The following is a 22,757-nucleotide window of genomic DNA, read 5'->3' as shown; positions in this document are numbered from 1 at the left end:
TCCAGAAGCGGTGAATGCTCCAACACTGGAAGTTTTTAAGAAGAAACTGGACAGCCATTTGTCCGAAATGGTATAGAGTTTCCTGCCTGAGCAGGGGGTTGGTCTAGATGACCTCCAAGGTCCCTTCCAACTTTATCATCATCATCATCATCATCATCATCATCATTATTATTATTATTGTTATTGTTATTATTATATAATTAAACCCGGAAACAAAATCTTTGGATATATGTATCTTTTTTTCCACAGCACAAAGTTTGCCTGAGTAATTTTGAAACAATATATAGATTGACCTGCTGGTAGAAATGGACATCATGACTACAGCAAGACATCTTTGAGTTAATACAAGTAATTTCCAACTCATATAAAAGGCAATCCTTAAGAAGAAAGAGAGGAAGGAATCATTAAAAACACTTTTCTTATATGCAGAATATATTCAATCCTCAAAATAATATTATCATGGTTGGCATTAGGTTTAAATATTCATTTAGTATTGGACCCCTTCAGATGTCTTTAGGTTTTGTTTGATTGCTTGTTGTTTGTTTTGTAAAGACAGGAAACAAGTTGATTTTCACTTTAACCGACAGTCTTGGAGTGATTTTTTACTGTCTAAAATCAAGGACTGTTATTTTGTTCTGGTCTGTGATTATTCATCTCAGCAGGCAGTGTTCTTTATGTGTTAGATAAATCATAACATATAGCCAGTGTCTTTTTGAATTTTGAGAGGTTTCATCAGCATCTTGATTGAAACATTTCCAATCACTTTACTGAAAAATATGGTTAGTTAGCCCTGTCAAAAGCCCTGATTGGTCAATAATTTCTCATGAAAATATTTGGATGTCACCCAAGTGTTCAGGCTGCCTTGGATTTTAGTATAGTTCTGCATTTGTCTAGGGCCAGATTAAGATTTTTAACCCTATATGTGCAAAATAATTCAATTTACCCCACCTTTTCCTTACAATAATGCAATATCTTTTGTCTAACTCATTAAACTTGTTGCATTACATTGGTTCTCTGTAGTGGGGCTTGGACATGGCAGGGTAGTCTCACATGTATAAAATAACAGTTTTAAAGCTTTTTTATTTGCTTATTACATACATTGGCTAAATTCACTTGCACCTGCTGCACTTCTTCATCATCCTATTGTAACCTCTATCTTTAATTGGATTGTAGCACACAAGCGAACTCAAACCCTTCAAAAACATCCTTAGCAAACCCAAAGACCCAACAGCCCCAGAAGAAAAAACAGGAGAGTCATCTACTCATACAATGTAATGACTGCAACAACCACTATGGAGGACAAACAGGCAGAAGACTAGCAGAAACACATCCACGAATGCCCAACTAACAGTGAGAAGAGATGATGAAAACTCTTTAATTTCACAAGAAATGAACAAACTGAACCATTGTTAGGAAACTGTGACCATCCTAGATCAAGCCAAGTCAAAACTATCTGACAAATTAGCCATCTATAGACGCATAGATGTAAACAACATCTACATACTGTGCGGTGACTTAGTGGTTAAAGATGCTGAACTTATCAGTTGGAGAATAGATAGCCTGAATTTAAGACCCAAGTTCCACACAATAGGGCAAGCTCCCATTATTTGCCCCAGCTCCTGCCTATCTAGCAGTTCGAAAGCATGCAAATGCCAATAGATTGATACCACTTCAATGGGAAGGTAACAGTGTTCCATGCCCTTTTAGCATACAGCCATGCTGGCTACATGACCATGGAAACTGTCTTTGGACAACAGTGGCTCCCTCAACCAAGAGGCAGAGATGAGCACCGTGCCCTAGAGTCAGACACAACAGATAAGGAAAACTTTACGTTACATACTATGCAAAAGAGACAATCAACAAACCAAAAAGGGAACTTATTCTCCTTTATTAGTAACCTCTATCTTTTTCCCCCCTTCTTTTTCTATACTCAGTCTCTTCTTCTCGTAAAGGAGAAATGGCATTCAGAACGTTATGTGCTACATGTTTTAAAATTTAATAACAGCCTTCCGAGGAAGAAATGGTAGACTGAAGATGATTCTGCAAAAGGGGAGCAAGGAGCAAGAAAAGGACCAGTATTGCCCACATATGCTCCATTTAGTGACTGCCCATGAGAAGACCACAAGTCACTGGTTTCCAGTGGGTTTCAGGGTCTTGGAAGACAAGGAAAAGCCCTCTTTGCTTAAGCTGTGGCACTGGGTTTGCATACTTCTGTCTTTAAGCACTTTTGGAAATTGCTTGTTAAAAAACTTTTGGATATTAAGAACTACAGAAAGATAAAGGAAGTTCTATGTAAGTTTAAGGACTACATTCTTATTTTGAAATAAATGTAAAAAGCTGATTTGAATGTAGATTTTGGAAAGTTATAAGTAGACTAAGAAGTCAGAGAAACTTGGAATAAGATTTTGAAATTGTAAGAATTTCTCCTGTGGGGTTGTTATTAATAATAATTTATACAAGTATCTCCTAGTTCTGAAACTAATAAGATTGATTTAGTTTCCAACTCCTCTCTTTCCATCTGTTTAAATCTTTCCTCCCCTCCTCACCATTGTTATCTACTAATCAACCTATAAATCTGTTATTCAAGTGGCTTTGGTGTCCTTCACTGTATGTTCCTTACTCATTCATCCTACCTCTGCCTTAACATGGGAATAAATAACCTGGGTTAGCTACCAGTACCTTAGCTCTTTAACCACAGTCAGTATGCTTCTCTTTTTTCCTTGAACAGTCTGCTTTTCAACTTTAAAAAACATTCATGTGAAGTCATATCAAAAGGTCATTAACTCTTATCACAGCTGGAACCACTTTGCTGAAAGTCAGGGGATGGAGAAGAGTTGAGACTCTCAAAAACAAATCTAAGGGGATCAATAGTCCCTATAGTGATGAGAATGTGCATTGTCCTCATTTGAAATACCCTAAGGAGGAGATACATGAGTAAATGGTCTGGAAAATATTCCTGTATTAAACCTACCTAATTTTCTTCTCCATTTAAACTAATTGTATATAAATAAACTGGCTGTTAAGGCTAATTCTGCTAAATCCACCCTAAATAGATGTCATTGATTTGTTTTACAGAAAGAATCAATGAGGAGAGTAAAAGTAAGAAGAAGGGGCACAATGTGCAATTAAAAGGGCTTTTGGAATTTATTTGGAGAAAAATCTTCCAAATTAGCAAAGTTTATGTGCTTTGAGTGTTCCTTGTATCTTTTCTAGAGCACTTGTGCAGGTAATCATATTACAGTTTTTATATTGCACCATCATTTCTATTTCATGGGATATATTCAAGGAGAAGTTTAGAATGCGTAATACAGTAAATAATGAGGCCTCTGATTCTGAGCACTAAGACATTTTTTTTTATTTTACACAGAAATATATTTTAGATTATGCCCTTTGTTGGACAAGACACTGGTTGTCATGCAACTATTTTCCAATAGAAATTAGTACTAGAAATATCAAAGGTATTGTGCCTGTTTTGACATAGAAATATCTAAGTCAGGGCTTTTCAACCTTTTCACAGATTGTAAAACTTTTAGGACATGACAATATTTGAGTACCACCAATGCTTAGCAAGATGTCAAAAGCTTCCTGACTAAAAAAGGGGGGGGGATTTTGGGTTTTACTGATTAGATTCATTTATTGTTATAGAAATGGCTAGTTTATACTATTATGGAAAAGTAAGAAGTCAAGATTTGATGTTAATGCTTCATTCTACTGCAACAGAGGAAGTCAGAAGTCAATGCCTTTTCTTTTTCCCTTCTCCCCCTCACTTTCCCCCCCTCCTCCCTGTATCCTACTATTTGCTTTTGTATTTTTGTATTTTATTCTATAATATAATAAAATTTAACAAACTGTTTAAAAAAAGGAAAAAGATACCAGTTTTAATTTCTTCCATGGCGGTTCCTTTGCACTAACAAATGTATGATGAATTTATCTATATTTATTAATATGCACCACTACCTTGGTGTCAGCTGGCTGGTTGGCCCTCCTTCTTCCTCTCTCCCTCTCCTCTCTCTTTTGCCTTCCTGCCTGTTGGGCTCTCCTTCCACAGTACAGTAAGAATGCACCCCCCAGCCCATTCACCATACCCCTAAAGACACAAGCACAAAGCAAGAAAGGCTCACAAAAGCCTCCCAGAATAAAGAAACACTAACTCCAGTTGTTTTTTTTCTTCAAGCTGTCAAATAATAGTCACAGGCAGACTGGCCACATGCCTCAGCTTAAACAATGTTGTAACCAGAGCATGAAAGGCTCCGACAATTGCAAAAAGTGGAAGCCTTAAATTAAGCATGTTTACCTACAAAGAAAATTTGCTAAAAGCCATAGACAGACTCAAGATAAGGGGGTAAAACTAATTACATTTGTTTAAAGGGATTAGAACCTACAGAAGCTAACATTTTTGACTCATTGCTAGTCTTTGTGAAACAGACTAAAATATTCCAATAACAAAAGCACAGAAACTGAGCCTCTGAATTATGAAACATTGTAAAAACTATATAAAAATCCTTATGCTTACCCAATCAAGCTGCCAGATGATCGGGAACCCATTGCTGCAGTCACTAGTAACATTGGCTTCTGAAATAAACCAACCTCCTTTCCAATAAGCTTGTCTCCCAGCTTTTTATTTCCTCAGCGCTGATTGCATTCTCCTGGCTGGAGAAAACAAACCAGGAGACCTTTTTTTCCAGCAACAGCTTCTTCTTCCCTTCTCTTTTTCCTCCCTGCCTGCTGGGCTCTCCTTCCACAACTTCTTCTCCGTCCCCTTCTCTTTCCTTGTCATTTTTCCCTGTCCCGCCAAAACCTCCTCCTTTTATATCTTCTCCTCTTCCCCCCCTTCTTTTCTCTTTGGTTCACCTCCAGCTGTGTGCTGCTTCTGGAAGTGCCAATGAGTTGGTGCTCTGTGGTGATCCTGGAGCTTCTGCTGAGCCCCAACAGTCCTGCAGCTCCAGCTGTCTCTCCCTCAGGTTTGTGTCACTTCAGCTCATTCCCCTCCCCCACTACACTTGTGTAGGATAGTTGTGTACCATCTGCCAGGTGCCCAAAATACCATGGTGATATGCATTGAAAAGTCCTGATCTAAGTCACGATGATGGATGACTTTGTCTATTAAACAATAAATCTCCCGAATCTTCTAGTGCAGTGGTTCTCAATCTTTTCTCCACCACGGACCCCCTTTAAATACTTTTTGTGGTCACAGACCATGGCTAAGGATCCCAAAACTTAACTCAAGATTTAAATTATAACATTTCTTCAAGCCTTCGCAGACCCCCTGTAATGGGGGTCTGTGGACCACAGGTTGAGAACCTCTGTTCTAGAGATTTCCAAATCTTCTTGAAATATTTGGGGATTGAAGACAAAATATGATGTTGTCCAATTTCTGTTTCCTATTTATCCTTACAGTCCCTTCATGTTTTCAAAATAAAAATGAACTTGTAGAATGAGGTCATCTTGGTGTTAGAATTGAATGCAAACCAAAATTCCTTTTGGGCTTTTCCTTATAATGAGTTAATTCTGAACCCACCTGGAGTCAAGCCACTGGAGCCAAGCATGCCATCCCATTCTCTCCCTACTTTGATTCTTTACAAGTTTCAAGGCCTTTCACTTGCTAAGGTTGTGAGTGAAATAGATTAAGTTTAAAATTAAACCAAATAAGTATGCATTATCTATGCTTTGAAAGCCTCCATGTTAAGTGGCTATGAGTTTGTACTTGGGGATTTCTTTGAATGCATATTGCTAATATTTAAAGCTACACTGGGTCCTGATCTATTTCCCAAAGTGATCAAGATATCTGTTCTTGTTTTTAAAATCTGGTCTTTGGCTCAGACAATTTGCTTTCACTTTAACCTTCCTGTGCCTGAACCTTATTCTTTTTTTTTTATTGAAAACTTTTATTTTTTAACATACAAACATTATAAAAATACAATAAAATTTAAAATAAAATAAATTCATAAGCAATCATTGTCTATACTACCTTTACCCCCCCCCTTACCCTCCCTCCCACCCCCAACCCCCCTCCCTTCTCTTCCCAGAGCAGAATACAGGGTTAATAACAAAATTTATAATAATAAAAAAGAAAAGAAAAAAGAAAAGAAAAAAAAATATCATAATTAACCTTTAACTCCATAACCTATAAAGCAATTCTCTATAATATTTAATATTCATTCATAAAATAAATGAAACTTTTTAATTCCATACTTTTTCTGAATATAATCTATCCATCTTCTCCATACAATAATATATCTTTCTTGTGTATGATCCTTTAAATAAGCAGAAATTTTTGCCATTTCTGCAAAACTAGATACTTTAAATATCCATTTTTCTAGAGTAGGCAAAGAATCTTTCTTCCAGTATAAACCTACTAATAACCTTGCTGCAGTTAATAAATTCAACATCAAAGTAGTTTCTTTTTCATTTAAGTCAACGAAAATACCACGTAAAAATAGTTGAGGAGTGAACTTTATCTTTCTTCTAAAAATCTTTTGAATGTTCCACCAAATCATAATCCAAAAAGCCTTTACTTTTTTGCAATTCCACCAAATATGAAAGTATGTCGCATCATTATTGCCACATCTCCAACATTTGGGCTGTATATTGGAATACATGCAAGATAATTTTTTAGGATCTAAATGCCATCTATAAAACATTTTATAAAAATTTTCTCTCAAATTTTGAGCTTGTGTAAATTTAACATTTCTTGTCCAAATTATCTCCCATAAATCCAATGAGATCGGCCTGAACCTTATTCTTACAAAATTTATAACCATATAGTTTTTGAGACCCAAACAAGTAAAGTTTTGATGAACAGCAACAAAAATAAAAGCAGTTATCTGAATTCTGGTCCATGTTTGAAAGATGGAGAAACTTGCTCAATGTGGATTAGCAATTTTGGTACTGATGAAAAATCAGCAACACTGAATTTAATGTGAATGGCTACAGAAATCCAAGAATAAATCTTTTTATTCTGATCCAACTTTTTATTACATTACTTTAATCTATTCTTATGATATAATTCAATTATATTTAAATGAAGGAAATTGCACACACATTTAATATTAAATATTATGATCTACACCAGGAAAAACCAGTTTGGCCTAATAGTTAAGGGATCAGACTAGAATCAGGAGACTGTGAATTCTAATCTTAGCTTAGGAACAAAGGCAACTACTGATTTTGGATCAGCTACTCTCTTTCAACCTTAGAAAGCAAACAAAACAGTTTGCCAAAAACAACAACAACAACAACAACAATCCTGCAGGGACTAGTCCAAGCAATCACCAGGAGTCATACTGATTTGGAGCCATCCACATACACACACACACACACAAAAAAAAAAAAACATAACAGGGCATTCATTCAGGGCCTGATTTATTATTATGTTGGCTGCACAGTCATTCAGCTGTTTAGGTTAGATTTGGCATTTTTATCCATCTATTGAGTCCTTCCCAAGGACATGGGATAGGATAGGATAGGATAGGATAGGATAGGATAGGATAGGATAGGATAGGATAGGATAGGATAGGAGATGTGGTTTGATGGTGTTAAAGGTATTGTCACAGGATATAAGCTGTTCCAGGTAAAACTGCCTTTTGCCATTGACTGATGGTGATTTTGTCAGTGCCAATGGGCATTTTTGGGATTGTACCCAAGGTGCCTATTACAGTTGGTATTATCTTTGCTTTCTTTTCCAGCAGTTATTTTACTTCTATTTGCAGGTCTTTGTATTCTGTGATTTTCTCTTGTATTTTGCTATCTTCAGGTACTACAACATTCACTATCATGATTACTATTATTAGCAAGTGATATACTGATTACTTGGTAGTAACACTGAATGCTAATGGATACAATTTTACCTTTGTTTCAATCTGTGCATATGGAATTGGGCTTTTAGCAGAATAGATATATTAAGCTTAGCAGAGCCATAATGCAGCTGTTTGTTTGTTATTTAAATCAACAAGCCAGAAAATCATACTGTAATTGTTAACAGGGAAGGAAGGAAGGAAGGAAGGAAGGAAGGAAGGAAGGAAGGAAGGAAGGAAGGAAGGAAGGAAGGAAGGAAGGAAGGAAGGAAGGAAGGAAGGGTTGGCTTATATTGGCCACTAGTGTATTGTGCTATCTTTGCAGGGCTGCAGATTCATATTTAAAGCACAACAAAAATTTCCATTTTTAAAAACAGATAATTACTAATGAGCTAAAAAAGGGGCAAAGAATAAAATTAGCATGTAGCACAATATTTTGTCACTTTATAAAGTGATATTTGCAAGGTGACTGTGTCTTTGACACTGATCCCTTATGCATGGTCTGTTGTGACAGGACATCAGCATTGAGCAAGAGCACGCATCATCTTGAAGGTTATTGATGAGCCAGGAATAGCAGATCTTCTAAATGCAGCTATTTATAATTCTTGCTTACTCATAAGAAATGATAAGGACTATATAGAGGTCTGGTGTAGTAGCTCTGACATTAGAGTCACTAGCTGAAATACAGGATAACTGCTGTCAAGTCACTTCCAAAATCTCCTTGATTATTTCTTCATCTTCCCAGCCTAAAGCTCTGAGAGCCAAATGTTCAAAATGTTTCTAAATTAAGATGCCCAATTGTCAAGAATCCCATATTGAGAAATTGCATGAGGAGGGGAGGGAAGATTATTCAAGACCCTGTCATAAGTTAGTTGTCATGGTTCCGACAGACAGAGATGAATAAAGCAGAACTACGAGGCTTGAAATTGCTCAAAGAACATGTTTATTAGTTACAAAGTATCGGCACGGTCAAAAGTGAAACCAAATCTGTATACACAAGTAACAATTGCACAATTACAAAGTTAAATATCCCACCCACTATGCAAGCAACTACGTTCTCCAATATACTTAGTTGATGGGCTTTTTATGCAACACCCAGTCCCTGGTCTTGGGAGCAGCAGATGACCTTGGTTCTCATGAGACAGAAGATTATTTTGACTAACGAAACACCTGGGCATCCTGCCTCCCTCCATTCTATATGGCAACCTAGAATGAGAAGAAAAAAATGGCTGCAGCCATACTCATTGTAGAGTTGACATTAGTAGGACAAAGCCAAACAAAAAAAAACCCTGAACACAGTTTTGAAGCTAGCTAATTTTAAGTTTTCCTTTAGGTTTCAAAAAGTGGATATAACTATGGCAGAAGATCTTTAACCAAATGTAAATCCTTAGGAAAAATTCAGAAGAGGGCAATAAAAATGATGCATGGAGTTGGTAACATGCCCCATGGCAGGTAAAGAGGAAGAAAAAATTAATCTGAAGAACAAAAAAGAGTATTGGAGACTCTTTAGGAAAGCACAAAGGATGCAACCATGCCTTCTATTAAGACAAGAGTCATGCTATTTTTTGTGAATCACTAATGTAAGGAACTGAAAGAAACATACAACCCACTGGCCCATGAAATATGCTATTTGGCCAGAGAAAGGATTAGGGATATGACAGAACAACCCCCATGATTTTTAAAGTACTGCTAATAAGTATTTTGAGGAGGGGAGAATAGACTTATACACCACTTCATAGTGCTTTGCAGCCCTCTCTAAGCAGTTTACAGAGTCAGTCTATTGCTCCCAACAATCTGGGTCCTTGTTTTACTAACCTTGGAAGGATGGAAGGCTGAGTCAACCTTAAACCAGTGAGACTCAGATTCCTGGCAGTGAGCAGTGAATTAGCCTGCAATACTGCATTCTAACCATGCCCCACCACAGCAACAGGAATTGATATAGAAATACAATTTATTGAGAACTACGACAACTTTGATAACCAACCATTAATCACAATATTGGACACAACTGAGTGTGCTATTCAGCTGAAACAAACATTGAGATTTGAATTTTTAAAGCAACAAGGGATTAACCACAAAGGAGTCAGGTTCCCAAAATAAAGGATGGGACATTCTCCCTTGACCCAAATTATATCACGAGGAATAAAGGGAGACTTATTTGTTGATAAAGGCTCTGTTATGGAAACCTGCTCGGCACAAAAAGAAAACCAGAATAAGACTTAAAAATGAAACTTAAAATTGTATGTAACGGGTTAAAAAGGCCTTTCAGAGACACGGATTGACTTAAGGTTTAAGACTCAGACTTATAATCGAGAGGAAAATTGTTGGTTAATAGAATATATATGTGAAATAGAATAAATGTGTTGTTGTTTTTTTTATAGAATTTTTGAAATTTTACAAAACTAAACCCATCCCCAAACCTCCCCAATCCTCCCATTCCCTCCCCTGACCTTCCCAGAGCTGAACATAGGCTTAATTAAAATTTCTTCAAAAAGTCTTAAAAAAAGATATAAACCATGAATAAATCTAAATATTAAATTATAAGATAATTAACAATAATATATATATGAAAAAACATAAATACCAAAAGAATAATACTTGAGAGGAAAAAGAATAAAGAAAAGGAAAAAAGAAAAAGATAAAAGAAAGTATAATAAAAATAAAAAATAAAAATAAAAAAAGGAATAAAATCTATAAGTTGTTTTAAATTTTAAATATAAGTTATTGAAAAACTAAATAATATTTTTTAATATCCAACTTACATTGTATAAAATCTATCCATTTTTCCATACCGCAAAATACTTCTCTTGCTATTGATCCTTCAAGAAAGCTGAAATCTTTGCCATTTCCGCCAAATAAGAAACTTTAAAAAACCACTCTTGCAAAGTAGGCAAAGATTCCTTCTTCTAACATTGCCCTACTAACAACCTTGCAGCTGTAATTAAATTTAACATCAATGTGGTCTCTTTAGTATCATAATCAGTAACAATACCTAGCAAAAACAATTGTGGGGTAAATTTTACCCTCCTTCTAAAAATTCTTTGAATATTCCACCATATCTTAATCCAAAAGGCTTTTATATTTTTACACGACCATCAAATATGATAGTAAGTAGCATCCAAGCAACCACATCTCCAACATTTGGGCTGTAAGTCAGGATACATACGAGACATTTTTTGTGGATCAAGGTGCCATCTGTAAAACATTTTATAAAAATTCTCCCTTAAGTTCTGGGCTTGTGTAAATTTGACATTCCTCACCCAAATAATTTCCCAGGTATCTAGTAGAACTGGTTCACCAAAATTTTGTGCCCATTTAATCATACATTCTTTAATTAATTCTGCCTCTGAGTCCAATTCTACTAGCACCCCATAAATTCTCTTAATATGAGTTCGTCTTTGATCTTTTACTTGTTTAAGAAAATTTTCATCTTCTCTAAGTAAACCCACATTACGATCTAACTTCCATCTATCCACTATTTGTCTATACTGAAACCATGAGTATATAATGTTTTCTTGTGCTAGATCTTCCAAAGATTTTAACTGCCAGTTTTTACCATCCCATCTAAGTAATTGTGCATAAGAAACACCATCCATCTTAACTCCTCTCCTTATCCCCTCTATCGCATGCCAAGGTATAGCCCATAATGGGATTTTAAAATCACTTCTATAATATTTCCTCCAAACCCAAAATAAAGAAATCCTTATAATATGAGATTTAAAAGCCCTGTCTACTTTTTTATTAAAAATTAAATAGGCATGCCATCCAAAAAGTAAATCCCAACCCTCCAAGAGGAGTATTTCTACATTTGTTAAATTAACCCAATCACTAATTAATGTTAAGACCACCGCATCATAGTACAATTTCAAATTCGGTACTTTGAGTCCACCTCTCTCACGAATGTCTTGTGTTATTTTAAGCTTTACTCTTGGTTTTTTCCCCGCCCAAATAAATTTATTGATACTTTTCTGCCATTCATTTAAATTAATCTCATTCTTTAAGATAGGTATCATTTGAAATAAAAAAGGAACTTTGGCAGAACATTCATTTTGATCACCGCAATTCTTCCCAAAAGAGATAATTGCAATTTCTCCCAATTTTTCAAGTCTCTTTGTATCCTGACCCACAACCTTTCATAATTGTTTTTATACAATTTTACATTAGAAACAGATAAAGTAACCCCCAAATATTTTACCTTATCAACAACCTCAAAATCTGTCAACTTAACCAAAGTCTGCTTATCCAAATTGGTCATATTTTTGGGTAATATTTTAGTCTTATTGTTATTAATTTTAAAACCCGAAACCCGTCCATATTGGTATATCAGTTGTAATAACTCTACTACAGAATAAGTAGGTTGGGACAGGGTAACCACCAAGTCATCTGCAAAAGCTCTTAATTTATATTCTTTTTTATTAACTTCTATTCATTTTATTTCCTGTGATTCTCGAATTTTAATCAGCAATATTTCCAAAGTTAAAACAAACAGCAATGGTGACAATGGACATCCCTGTCTAGTCCCCTTTTCTATTGTAAAAACCTCTGATAAACCCCCATTAACAATAAGTTGTGCCGTTTGTTTTTGATAAATAAATAGAATAAATGTGTTTTTGAAATAATATGCTTATTTTATGTATGAAAAGAACAATTTTCTGACCTAAACTTACAAATCCAGATAATGACTACAAAGAAGGAACTAGTAACCCAGAAAACAGAAGGAAAATTAGAAGAAACGGATCCAAAGATGGAGGACCTAAAGAAAGGAATTAACAGATAGATACAGACAAATGGAAAATTAGAAGATGCAGTGATAACACCAGAAATGGAAAAAATATCTTACTTGTCAAGATCTCAGAACACATTTGAGGTTAAGGAAGAAGAGCTGATCGAATGGATGATAAAGCTGTTAGGAGAAATGCTGAATATTGACAAACAAGAAATGAAAAGAAAAACTGAAGGAGAAAGATGGAGGCTGTTTAATAAATATAAATGGGTTGAGCATTCTTCCAAAAATACTTCAATCAAATTCTCTTTCTCATTCCAAATAATATATACAAAAACAGAGGAAGAATTACCTGATGATTCAAATGCACTGACTTGGAAAGTTATTTGGCAAAGGAAGAAAGCTAGAGTAAGACTGAAGAAAATAGAGGTTTTGAACCATTAGATGGGATATTATACTATTAAACAGATGTTTGAATATGGTTAAGAAAATAGATAACTGTTAGAAATAAAAGTATTATTATAATTAGAAGGATAGGATTTGTAACTAGAATATTCTACTTTGTTATGAGATGGGAACTATGAAAATTCTAAAAGGGTTTGAATATATATAATTTATTATGAGAAAATTATAAGTGATAGAGATATTTTGAACATTGATGGGAAATTAAAATTTTTAAAAAGTGGGAAATACAGGATATTGATTGAACAAATGGATTTTAAGTGCAAATGCAATTGAGATGTATTCTGGCTAGACAAGATATTATAAACTGACACTATCAAAATTATGTATAATTCCAGATAAATGTGATGAAGATGTCTATATTTAATTGTATATGTATTAACAGTAACAAGAATTGTATTTGCCCAGTGTGGAAAAATGCATATCACCGGAAGAAAAGAGAACAAAGGAAGCACTGGATGGTGTAGTATTGGAACTAGATTGAAAAAGTTAATATGTACCATTGAATTAATATGTACCAATGGACCCAGACAATACATTGTTTATTAAGTACTCATGATTGTAAAATTAGAAAATTAATAAAATATTTTAAAAAAACACACAACCGTATCTCCATGGATCCAAGCAAAAGACACTGTAAATTGTAGTCCGCGAAAAGGAGTTGAAAGGGAAGGGTGCATCTTCAAATCCATATACTATATAATTTTCATGAATTATAAGAAGTAGTTATCTTCATTTGGCTACTCTGATGAGACTTGTCCAGAACAGCTGAACCTCTGGCGTAACTCTTATCTTCCTCAGAGCATGTAAGCCCTACAACCATGTCAAGATAGTGCCTCATTGGGGAATGATTATTATTATTATTATTGGACCTGAACATTCTCAGAACTCTGGAGGATATTTTTATTTGTGCTTTAAAAGGAAAAACTCTCCCAAGTCTTTGTTTTCAAAAATGACATGTTTGCAAAGTAATATGAATTAAATATGTGTTGTTTCAAGTTGAATGAGAGAATCTTAAAAGATGTTTTTATTCTCCTGTGAGGAAAACAGCTTTCTGTATGCATCTTCAGTGTAAAGATGTTCAAAGGAGTCTCTTTCCTTTGATTATTTACAGCCGTCTGACAGCAGAATTCTTATCCTGGTTAATTTAGATGGCTGATGAGGTCTGCATTTGACTACATGTTTTGCTACATTAGACAGTTTTATTTCTTCACTATAAATGGAGTAATAAATCTACTGCCAGGTAGCTATTTCACTGTGGTTACTGGACAGTACAGCTTGACAAAGTAGAGCTTCAGAATAGAAGTCAATAGGGAATTCCTGCTTCAAAAGAATCTGCTTATAGCATTTCACCCCTGAAGATAGGTCACAAACAAATACAAGCAGCCTGATTGAGCATTGGTGTACTATTCCATTCTGAAAGTTTCCTGGCTCAGTTTTATAATATATTTTTTTTTATTAGAATATCTTTAGAGGCTTATACCTATTTGTGCAAGAGTGTCTATGGTTATTTTAATGAAAACAGATCTCATATATGCTATTAAAATACAGAGAATCTATTCACATAGCAGCTTTGCCATTCTGGACCCAGAAGGAATCTTGCTTCTCCAAAATCATACTGTACCCTGATTGTGTGCTTGAAATGGGTCTATGCTAGGCTGGTGTCTGTGCAATTTAACAGACAACATTTTAAGGGTCATTGACAGTTTCCTCTAGTGAAATTTCAACCCCAGCCAAAATCATCCAAAATATTAAAAACCTCCTTCAACTGGCTTAGCCAATGCTTTGGTTACTCCATGTACTGCATTTTCTCCCTTCTTGACAGTTATTCTGTTGACCAATTGAGTTTTTAAAATTCTTTATACAGTAGGTTGACCACTCAATTGGTTAACCAATTATCCACTAGGTGGCAGCAAAACATGTTTTGGATTTCTAGCACGATCTTTCGACTCATCTAATGTGTCATTTGCTTATGCTTAAGAAGGGCCATGTTTGTGTTTTCCTTGAGTTGCAGAAAGGTTGATTGTGAGGGCGGAATTGCCTTCTTCCAATGAAAATATATCTCTTTGAATTACAGTAATTACTGTAGGTTTCACCTGGAAAGAGCAGTACTCCATGTCTTCTCCCCTGAGAAGATTTACAAGCAAAGAAAACAAAACATCAAAATATAAGTGTGTGATTGTGCTGGAAATTTTGAAACATACCATTTTTGTGGTAACTAAAAGAAGACTTCTACTCTTGGAAGTGATTTGTACAAATACCTAGGAAACCTTTAGTTAAAAGCCTTAAGTTTGTTTATCTACAATGCACAGCAGGTATGTAACTCAACCTTTTAAAAAAGTAATTTTACAATACTTCCACAATTGTTACCATTTGTAAACCCACTGGTCACATTTAAAACACTGACATGCCACCCCAAAAGCATATATCACACATAAGTTCCCCAGTTCTGTAATCCTTCTGTTCATTCAACTTTTCCTAAACTGCCAGATAGAAGGAGTGTTATTTCTTAACATTTTGTCTCTCTTTGGAATTTCTTTTGTGGGAAAAAGTTTCTTTACTGTTGATATGGATTGTCACTTTGCCTGTTTCTTTCACTAGAATCACATTAAAGGCATTTTTTTTCAGCTGACAGTCATTTGTTCTGAACAAATGAACATTGGTTCAATCCAGTGCAGAAAGACTAGCACTCAAGATTTTCACTAGTATGCATTCATACCATCTCAGAGATGTTTCTCTTTAGCAGCAACAAACTAAAGGGTGCAGTTTTTCCCCATCCATTTCTAATAGTTGCTATTTTCCCCAGATGAATTCCACAGACAAAAAGGTGGCTATAGATGACAGACTGGAAATAATCCAGGCATCTCTATTTCTCAGACTTTCCATTATCAATTTTTAGCCAGACCCTAATAAACTGTACTCTTCTTCAGATATTAAGATCACAAGTTTTGAAACTATTGCTGAACTTCTACCTTTATATTAGAAGAGGTTTCCTTTTTTAAAGGCTTTTAAAGGATCAGATGTGTAATTCTGGTGGCTTTTGATTTACCAAGTTGGTTTCCAATATGATCTCTATATTCTTAATAAGTAATATTGGATGCCTGCCCAGCATAATTCATTTATTTGTATGTCAGTGATAAACTATTGGTTAGCTTCCTGTGATCTGCTAAAGATTACTCAGATATCACTGAAACATGTCTAGATTGTAATCAGCTCTCTCTAACTCTTTGGATTCAACTATCAACCAGACCCTTACATACCACAGCTAGGAATCCTCCTCTAGAGTGGGGGATCTCCAAACTTGGCAACTTTCAGACTTGTGGCTGGCTAAGGAATTCTAGGAGTTGAAGTCCACAAGTCTTAAAGTTGCCAAGTTTGGAGATCACCCCCCCCCCCTAGAGAAATTAGGTCAATTGGGGCATCTAAAGAGTTCAAGACTTCAGGCTCCTGGAAATTCAAGCAGAAATATCCATATTTAAAGAGGGGAACAGAACAGATCCAGCTAATTATAAATCCCATTAGCTTTTTTTAAAAAACATAATCAGCAAACTCTATGAATACCACTCAGATTGCAAATTACAGGACTGGATAAAAGAAGAATCTATATTAGGTAACAAACAAGCAGACTTTTGCCCTAGCCACTTTACCATTGATTGGGTCCTGCTTTCAAGCGACTCAACAGAAAAATATAGCCATAAAGCAAAGACCCAATTATATATGGACTTTATAGATATTAAATGAGCATTTGAATCCATTTCAAGGGAAAGTTTGTGGAAGAACTTACTTGTAGAAGTAAACAGACATTTACTTCTATTTATTCAACATTTATATAAAAATTTTACTATCAGAGTCAGATGTAACTCATGTAGTGTACTAACCAGTCTAATACTTATCAGAAACGTCACACAGGGTTGTATTTGACCCCTAATTATTTAATCTGTACCTAAACTCCCCAAGATACTATCTTTCTGATTCTCATTTGCACACATCTCAGATTATAGACACTAGTGCAGACATGTCAAACTCGCGACATCATGTGACATCACGCAATGTATCGGGACTGTTTTGCCATTGCCGGCAATGGGGTGGGTGCGGCTTCCGCGTGATGCATCCGGCCCACGGGCCGGCAGTTTGACACCCCTGCACTAGTGTACCCATTCTCCTATATGCTAATGATCTGACTATTATTTTACAAGCCTCAACTGATCTTAAGACTGCATTTTAGATTCTTGGCTGATTACCGCCAAAAAAAAGGCAATTAATTGATGAAAACCCTAAAAAAATAGACTATTGCAGGGAATGAAATTGAACGAGTTAACAGTTTCAAATATCTAGGCATGGTCCTACATCAGGGGTGTCAAACTGCTGGCCCATGGGCTAGACGCATCATCTGGAAGCTGTGTCCACCCCATTGCCGGCAATGACAAAACCGTCCCGATACGTTGTGCGATGTCACGTGATGTCGCAGGTTTGACATGTCTATCCTACATGCTACTGGTTCTTGGAAAAAGCCATAAAGAATACATGAAACAATTAGTGTTTAGGATCTCAGCAGCAATATTCTTTCACACTCTGGGAAAAGAATATATTGCTGCACCATTGAAATTATGGCCCAAATGCTTTATTTCACATAGGCCCGTACCTTAATTATAAACCCCTATAAACAATGCAAAGTAGCTTCCTAGAGTCAATTTTCCATGCACCTAAATGTTTATCAAATGCATCATTAAGCCTGGTGGTAGGATCACTGAAGTTAGAGGAAAAGGCATGGCTGTTCATTTAATTATTGACTCAAGAGCTTTTTCTCCCCCTCCCCCCCTCCAGAACTGATCCTTCTAGATTGGACAAATCAACTTCAGTGCTCCAGTACTCAAAAAAAAAAAAAATCCTTGACCTTCTTATTGAACAGCTGTTGTCCTCAGAACATAAACAACCCTTTCAAATTACTAAAACCAAATTACTTGATATTGAAAGCAGAATGAACTTAGTTTAACTTCACATCAAATAAAGGAGCATTCAGAACACCTTATATTGGAACTAAAATAGAGGTTTAACTATGTTTTATCTTACCTGCTCAGCACTGACCCTTTTTAGAGCCAGACCTGTTTTATCTAGTGCAGTTCTCAATAGTAGATTAGCCAAAATTCCTTTTCCAAGAACAAGTTGTCCCCTGTAACTCAACATTCAATAATATGTTTTGTTGTGTTGCTCATATTATCAAAATAACTATCAATCTCTCATCTCCCCCTTGTTGGAATATATGCAGGATGATTAGACAAGTTTTATCCTGCTTTTCTCTAATCATACAATAGACTTAATGCCATTTAATATAGCTACATTTTATGTCACAGCTACTAAAGCATGCAAACAAATTGCTATTGAATTAGATCTGCTGTAACAAAGAATAAATATTTTGCCCAGGGTGAATTAAATGTTTATGTCATTAGAATTTTTCATATAGTTTTAAATCAGTATTTATTATATCATTGTCATGCAATTGTTGCTATCCAACTCTTTCATTTTTCTGAGGAGGAGGAGGAGACAATGGTTTCTAAAAGAGTTTGGAGCAGAGCTAATTATCAGAAGGAAGCTGCTGAATTTGTAGGTTATTAAAGCAACAATCTAACCTGCTTTTATAGTCAAACTTTCAGATGAATTCATTTGGAACTATCCAAGGTCTAGACACTTAATTTTTAGAAGTTGGAACTTAACCATTCTCTTGAACTGGCTTTGCTAATCCAAATTTAATTTCATTGAAACCTAAATTAGACCATTTCCAGATTTATACTGTTTCTGAATGGGGATTACCAGTACTTAGTATGGTACTCACACAAGATTCCAAACGCTCATATAAAGCATCAGGCTGTTTATTTTTTGCAAACAGCTTTTGCCTGTTTGCAAAGTTGAAATGTTAATTATTTTTCTTTCTCATCTAAGTTCCTTATATTTCATTTTGCAGACCTTGCTTTTCTGCCTGCCCCTCTGTTTGATTTTCAGTGCACATCTGCTCAAGGGTGTCCCTGAAGGACAATATTATTCTTATACATAACTATCCTTAGTATTCACTGCCTTAGAGGTATTTACTAGGCTTAGAAGTTATACTTTGATTTCATTACAGGAAGAAAGCGGCATTAGTCTATGATAGCCAAAAATCAGAGGGAGTTTGATAGCATCTTTTTTGGATTAATACATTGTATATAAAGGCATAAGCTTTTCTGTGCTATAGCCTATTTCATCCGAAGCACGGAATGGCTAAAACTAATGTAAGATTTAAATAGGGATAAATCTGATGAAGTGTGCTACAGCTCATGAAAGTCTTTTACTAAAAATTGTTATTCTGAAAAGGTGCTACCTTCTTCTGATCTTTACATTCAGGAAGTGTGAACTGGACTCAACATCTCACATTGAGCTAATGATCTGGTGCTCTAATGTCACAGTAGTTCTTGCAAACTGAAAGCTAGACAACCAACTGGAAAGAACAAGCAGTGAAGAATTGCTGTAGAATCAGAGTCTGAATCATTACAAATGCTTCTCAAATTAAATAAGGGTATTTATGCTATTGACTTTCAAGGGATCCCTGCGGAGTACAAACTGATTCCTATATGTACTGTAGGTGAGGTTAAATATACTGCTCAAAAAAATAAAGGGAACACAAACGTATAGGATCCTATACAGTACGTTTGTGTTTCCTTTATTTTTTTGAGTAGTATACATCCCAACAAGCATTTGTTTATGCTACCACTGTGAAATATGAGAATTATGGTATGATAATCTAATTAAGCATTTGTGATATTAGAAGCAGCAGTTGAGATTATGAAATACCTATTCAACTTCTTTTTTTCTTTTTTTTTAAAAAGGCTTCCTAAAATTTTAAAATATACACCGGTGTGATATGTCTGTGTAACTTACCTTTCTTTTGAAAGTCATAAGTTTCTTTAGTTTTGGAGGCAAAACACTACAGTTTCAATCAGAGCTTCAAAAGAGTAGAGAAAACTAACTGCTTGAAGGAAATCCAACCTTTACTTATTGCTCTAAAATAAGCAACGTGTTTAAGCCAAACATTGTCTTCCTCTGAATGTTAAACTGCAAATGGTAGTTCCTGTCTCAGCAATCTGAATTTCTTCTTCCTTCTTGATGTCTTTACAAAGATCTATACTGAAAATAACATATTACTGTGGGATAGGTTGGGGCTTCTACAGGTTGGACAGTTGATATTGATTTTCATGTATATTGCTCTTCAGACCTGCTACTGTAAGAGCTTAACAACTCATTTCACTTAAGGTTTATTTATTTATCGAATATCACCACCATATCACAAGAAGTTACCCTGTGTGGCAAACAACAATTAAAATAAAACTAACAACTATATAAATAAATACAATCTATATAACAATATAAAACAATATGTATTAAAAATTAAAATATATTAAAAAGTAAAACATATATAAAATAATATGAGAGTAGAGGTTCATTCTCCAAGCTTGTGGGTTGGTTTCCAAACTTTTCTTTACCAGGCTAGGTAACATCTTCAGCAGAATTTAGGGAATGTCATTTTACAAAGCAGCAATAAAGGTCATGAGGAAAATGCAGCACAAACTTTATTGTCTAAGTATCTGTGACCATGCATGTATAGACATTTCTGACCCACTCTCTGGTGGGGAAAAAGAATTATAGAATGGATTTATTCTAGAATGAAAAATTAAAAAGGAGTCAAGATAAAAGTCAGACAAGGAATGTCATACTTTATTTCTTCTGTGCATCTACCTTAAGTCAGCTCATTTTGACAGTAGGAAATCCATTGCTGCAACTTCTGCTTCTTTCCATTTTCTCCCTATAATACTTCTCCTAAGACAAGAAGGTCTTCTATTTTTAACTTAGCAGTTTCCTATGGTTTGATGATTCATGTGTGCTCTCTTTTAGAGTCTGCCATCTGCTGATCTTCCTTAGATGATGCCACAGCATCTTATTTACCTAATATTGTAGTGGACTAACCTTACTGGTTCCCTCACCTCTCATCGCCTTTCCTCCCCATTCCCTGCACTTGTATCCTCCCACAATGTGGAGATGAAGTCTATCTAGATGCTGCCCATCCCCCTTTGGTACTGAGGAATTTCATTTCAATACCTTTATGGACTCTCCCTCCATTACTTTTTTTTACTTAATTATTCATTAGCGTTTTTCTTTTCTCTCACATCTTCTTAAAAAAATGAACATCCTTAATTTTACTTTGGGGTAAAAGACAGATTTGTTTACAGGAAGTATGTTATCATACACTGAAGATCTCCCACATCTGAAATTGATGAATAAATAGAAGGCTTATAAATTTCATATCATAAACTTTCTGATAGAAAATAGCAATCTGTTCATATTCTGGCCTATGTTGAAGTGATTCCCATTTCACCTACCTTTTCCTTTATCAAAGTCACATTTTTGCTATAAGAAATGTAGAGGACCAAACAAAGACCAAGATGCTATACTTAGTCTTTTTAAACAGGTTATATAATGATTGAGGTTCTCATGCATGTTGTAAAGAAATTCTCAAACATCCTGATTTGGACAGGGTCTCGGACAAGTCGCCATGGGACAACTCACCATGGACAATTCGCTATGGGACAACAGTTACACTAGTATCAAACAAATGGTGGAATAGAATCACTGAAGAAAGACTGCAAAAGGAGGGACAAAATGAAATATGAATGACAAAACTAAAAATATTTTTTTTAAATTATTTTAAATAATTAAATTGAATTGTTGAATTGTCCTGTGGTGACTTGGCTCATGGAGAGTTGTCCCACAGTGAGTTGGCAGTGGTCAGTTGACTGTGGCAACTTGTCCCATTCTTCATTTCTGATATGTTAGTCTCATTTCAATCAGCTCCTGATATAGAAGTAGGAATGACAATAATTTGGAAATAATGCATATCTAATTCTCCTAGGGTCATTATATTCAGTACTAAAATGTTCACATATTAAAAGTTCTAAAGTTTACCTAAGTAGGTCTACATCCTTTCTCTCATCTTTACCGAACTGCAGTGAAAATTACTTTTTTTCCCATACTTCTTTGCAAATTGATTAGCATTACCATTACACTGCAGAGAATTGCTTTTTAAAAATGCAGGGGAAAAAATGTCTGATATTTTGACTAAATTGTACATCTTGAAATATTTGCAATTAAAGAAGACATTTCTGCTGCTGGCGTTAACTCAAATCATTATTCATTTTTAATGCTTCTTTAAGTTTCAGTGAAAGGAAAATAGAATATGTGTGTGGAGATAGATACAGGTATGTTGCAACAAAAATATTGCATCATTATAATAGCAAGTTATGTACACCTTCAGTTATTAGTCATCCACACAGCATATATAATATTAGAGTGTTAAAGAAGAGAGATTACAACTGCTTCCTAGAGAACATATTTTGCCGCTTTTGACAGATAGCCTTGCTAGGAAAATAAAATCACTTTGGGGTAAAACTTTCAGGCAAGGCTAAAACTTTATGACAAGCCAACCTTTGCTATTCCATCTTATGATGCAATTGAAATGAAATATGGTAAACATTTTGAAATTACTTTTGAAATTTGCATATTTGAGTCACCTTGCTTTCTCAAACAAATTTCCAAATGTTAACAAATAGCCGAAGCTACTATGACCAAATTGAGCATAATATGACTGGAACTGTGTCATTAGGTACAGAGTCAACAGTGCTACTTTGGCAGTACTCTGAAGGACAAATCAAGGAAGAGATACTGCCCCTAGGTGTAGGAACTCTCAATTGCCTGGT

The 22,757-nt window shown here is 35.2% G+C and overlaps 1 long non-coding RNA gene across 5 annotated transcripts in view; it reads right to left on the bottom strand.

Annotated features, from left to right (window-relative positions):
- LOC120306299 overlaps nucleotides 1-22,757 on the bottom strand; it is a 124,138-nt gene that overhangs the window by 6,328 nt on the left and 95,053 nt on the right. The gene's annotated exons all lie outside the window — the stretch shown is intronic.

This window comes from Crotalus tigris, unplaced genomic scaffold (genome assembly GCF_016545835.1).
Source record: "Crotalus tigris isolate CLP2741 ecotype Arizona unplaced genomic scaffold, ASM1654583v1 scf7180000017731.4096049, whole genome shotgun sequence".
Lineage (NCBI taxonomy): Eukaryota > Metazoa > Chordata > Lepidosauria > Squamata > Viperidae > Crotalus > Crotalus tigris.
Note: the sequence above shows the minus strand (reverse complement) of the source record. Positions and strands in the feature narration are given on the sequence as shown.